Source organism: Armigeres subalbatus, chromosome 3, assembly GCF_024139115.2.
Source record: "Armigeres subalbatus isolate Guangzhou_Male chromosome 3, GZ_Asu_2, whole genome shotgun sequence".
NCBI lineage: Eukaryota > Metazoa > Arthropoda > Insecta > Diptera > Culicidae > Armigeres > Armigeres subalbatus.
The window spans coordinates 150,339,005-150,343,364 of NC_085141.1; the positions used below are offsets into that span (position 1 = coordinate 150,339,005).

The 4,360-nt window shown below is 46.9% G+C and overlaps 1 pseudogene; it reads left to right on the top strand.

Moving 5' to 3' along the window:
- The first annotated feature begins 828 nt into the window (after positions 1-828).
- On the top strand, positions 829-1,233 carry LOC134225654 (histone H3.1-like; annotated as a pseudogene).
- The last annotated feature ends 3,127 nt before the right edge of the window (positions 1,234-4,360 follow it).

Sequence of the window (4,360 nt, forward strand, 5' to 3'; positions counted from 1 at the left end):
AGGCCTCGTCTAGAGCTGCACATTCGCCTTTCCTCTTGATAATGTGCGCGGCCTGCGCATCAAGTTTGTGCTCCAATTTCAGCCGATGTAGCAGCACTTCCGGAGCCACTAACGGTAGTCCCCGAAGCACAACCCGGTAGGGTCGGTCGGATGGCTTGTCGTGTGTGTAGTATTCGAAGCCGCACTGCTCGAGTACCTTACGCACCTTCGTCACGTCGTCATCGGAGGCACAGTGAATCTTCGTACCAAATCGGGTGATTTTGTACGAGAGCTTAGCGTCGCACGATTCTATTTTACCCGCTAGGGTTGTGAAATCCACGTTTTTCACAACCAGGGGTGGTTGCTTCTTCGCGCCGGGTGTTCCCGGAATCGAAACGACCGGTTTCGACTTGGAGGAATGGGCCTCGTTTTCGTTTGCTAGAGTGCTGAACGTGTTATTGTTCAGCAATTGGCGTTTGAGTTGCTTGCCATCGATGATAGCCACCGGGTCGGTCTTCTTCCGCTTGTGCTTCCTTTCCGTGGAAGCAGCCGCATCGTACGGAGTCTCCTCCGTCTCCATCTGCCGTTGGAAAAAAAAAAAAAAAAAAAGAAAAAAAACAGTAGCAAAACTCGGAGAAATCGCTTTTTTATCACGAGAGCGCAACCCGCTAGCGTAGCGGTAGCATAATTTCCAGGTTTTTTCTTTTTTCGTAGTCGACCGATTACGCACCCGTTACGAGCGGGGCGGGGCTTGGTAGGGTAAGGAATTTGCACAAAACCAGCTGTCAGCGGGGTATTTCTGAACAGGAGCACAGCACGCCGCAGAGTCATCCAACCAAGTAACCGACTATGGCTCGCACCAAGCAAACCGCCCGGAAGTCAACCGGTGGAAAGGCCCCCGCAAGCAGCTGGCAACCAAAGCAGCTCGCAAGAGTGCCCCGGCCACCGGTGGGGTCAAAAGCCACACCGTTTCCGGCCGGGCACTGTCGCCCTGCGTGAAATCCGTCGCTACCAGAAGTCCACCGAGCTGCTACTCCGCAAGCTTCCCTTTCAGCGTTTGGTCCGCGAAATCGCCCAGGACTTTAAACCGACCTGCGCTTCCAGAGCTCGGCCGTAATGGCTCTGCAGGAAGCTTGCGAGGCATATCTGGTCGGTTTATTCGAAGACACCAACCTGTGCGCCATCCACGCGAAACGTGTCACCATTATGCCCAAGGACATCCAGCTTGCTCGTCGGATCCGTGGCGAGCGGTGAACGCAGCGCAGTGCAGCAGACGACAACACAAAAGGCCCTTTTCAGGGCCACTAGAGCGCATGACGAAAGAGATTGCTTGGGCCGACGACTGGGAATGAATCGCCTGCTTTGAGGGTGCTTACAGCAGGGTGACCAGACCACTCTAGTCGACAAAATAAATTCCCGGTAGGCTTTTCGATAGTTCTAACTGCTGTTTAGTCGGAAAGGTTTTGAGATATTGATTGCACCCCAGAAGCTATGTGGGAGGAAAATAATGAAAAGTGCACATATCGACGGTTTCGTGCAATACTGGCACAACTCGCAAAGCACAGAAAACGGTATGAAGTAACACTTGACAAAGACTCAGGTCGATATTCACAATGCATCAACATTTGTCGATTTTCGAAAAAATTGTATACCTCTAATTTATTGTTTTTTTTTTTTAGTTTTTCAATTGAAACATATAAGAGTAATCCTGATGAACCAAGACATGCAAAAATATCCATGGAAGTCGAAATATGAAAGATTTTAACGTTGTTTCTGAACATTTTCAGATCTCGAGTTGTGCCTGTATTGCACGAAACCGTTGATACAGGGAAAACATATTTAAAAGATTACAAAATGTTTCAGTGATGAGCCATTTAAAACAAAATTACCTAAATAATGTGCATATGTCTAATTTGTTTGTTCCTTCTAACGATCTAACAGTATAGACTTCATAAAAGTTCCTGAAAATATGGAAGCATTCTTCTGGATTCTTCGCAATTTTACCAGAATATTTATTGTAAAAGCAGTAAGGATTGTTGATAAAATTAAAGAAAATTATTTACAGCTCGTAAGACTTTTTTGAACAAACACTTGAAAATAAGCGGGAATTTGAGAAAAAGCGATAAAACTTTATTAAATATCGATTGAAGACCTAGCATCACTATAAGTCATTATCAAAATCCAAAGAGGCTAAATATTGGTGAAAACTTACTACCTAGGAAACTACCTAATTGAAGGAATTATGATAAAATTATATTACCAAAAATTTAATCAAATCAATATTTACTTCATCAAAGCATTGCATCGTTTCGGGACTGATTTGCAATTTGATTCTGTAGACTGACTGGCTGACTGGCTAACTGACTGACTGACTGACTGACTGACTGACTGACTGACTGACTGGCTGGCTGGCTGACTGACTGATAGTTAGTAGTAGAGTCCTGGGCTGGACTGGACCGGGAAAACGCAGTTAGGCGAAAAGGAGAAGTCCACACACCATGGGGGACTCCTCCTAGTCGACCGCCTACCTAGTAGTAGTAGTAGTAGTAGTAGTAGTAGTAGTAGTAGTAGTAGTAGTAGTAGTAGTAGTAGTAGTAGTAGTAGTAGTAGTAGTAGTAGTAGTAGTAGTGGTAGCAGTAGTAACGTTTTACCGTTTACAACCGTTACACAACAACAACACACAACACAATGCATTTACACACTAACCCAGCACACGTGCATTGTAGTTGCCAAACTACCACACGGATGTGTACTGGAGTGTCGGACTCGACCGTACCGGTAATACCGACGACTAAACTCCCTTGGGCTCCGCCATCGTTTCCCCCAGGAACTACCTCCCAGTACTACTTCTGGGGGGTGGCAGTACTAAACGTACTCGCTCATTCTCGCTCACACTGACTTGGGTGCTCACTCTATTGCACCCTCAAACACACCGTACATACTCTGCTGCACCTCTGTCATGCCGTGTGGGTCTGACTTGTGTGCCCACCCTTCTCATGCCATGTGGGGCTGACTTGTATGCCCGCCTCTCTCATACCGTGTGAGTCTGACTTGTATGCTCACCCAAACACTTGATTCACGCTCATGCACTCCATGCTTGCTCCATGATTCGAGGTAGAACGCAATGCCATGCTGCTCATTAGTGGTATGGATACAACCCCGGACAACCTCGTCGAGAGGATGTGCCGGGAGGAAGCTATATGGAATGCGGTGAACACAGCATCTCAACAGATTATGTCGAAACTGCAGCGGTGGTGGCGTCTTGAACAAAACCAACGAGTGCAGTAAGGGCACCTGTGATGCAGTGAACACTTTGCTCACCCTGAGGTTACTATCATAGCTTGCGATCGACGGGTGGTGAGGTAGCCACCCTTGAAGTCGATGTTGTGTCGGCAGTGTTGTCAAATGTCATTTGCATTCGTTTGTATAATTTTCCCAGAACTTGTTTCAGAAGGTAGCTATCAATTCATGTTGTATGACGAACTTATAGCGGTTAAATGGGCCTACAACTTTGTCTAACGAGACTTTGCTGTAAATATGTAATCTGGTGGGAGGCAAAATGTCATTCAAATGACATTATGCCAAATGACACGTGACATTTTGGAGAGTTTTCACTCTCCAGCCTTTGATGTTATACTTAGAGCAATGTACCCTTGGACAAAAATATAACCCTACTCAAGCGTTATGAGTACATTCAAAATTATGGAATAAATTTTGCTTCTAAAGAAAGTTATGAGCAAATTAGTCAAATGACATGCAGATGACATTTTACAAGCCTGGTTGTGTGTATTGACGTCAAGTGCGTTAGCATAGGCGTGAGCGTTCTCAATAGTCCCCCCATGATTTATTTATTTATTAACATACTAAGACCGGAGTGGCCTGTGCTGCACATAAAAGTCTTCTCCATTCAGCTCGGTCCATGGCTGCACTTCGCCAACCACGCAGTCTGCGGAGGGTCCGCAAATCGTCCTCCACCTGATCGATCCACCTTGCCCGCTGTGCACCTCGCCTTCCTGTTCCTGTCGGATCATTGTCGAGAACCATTTTCACCGGATTACTGTCCGACATTCTGGCTACGTGCCCGGCCCACCGCAGTCTTCCGATTTTCGCGGTGTGAACGATGAATGGTTCTCCCAACAGCTGATGCAACTCGTGGTTCATTCGCCTCCTCCACGTACCGTCCGCCATCTGCACCCCCACCATAGATGGTACGCAGCACTTTCCTTTCTAAAACCCCTTGTGCGCGTTGGTCCTCCACGAGCATCGTCCAGGTCTCGTGCCCGTAGAGAACTACCGGTCTTATAAGCGTTTTGTAGATAGTCAGTTTGGTACGGCGGCGAGCCCAAGTACACGAATTCTTCAACCACCTCGATTTCGTCAC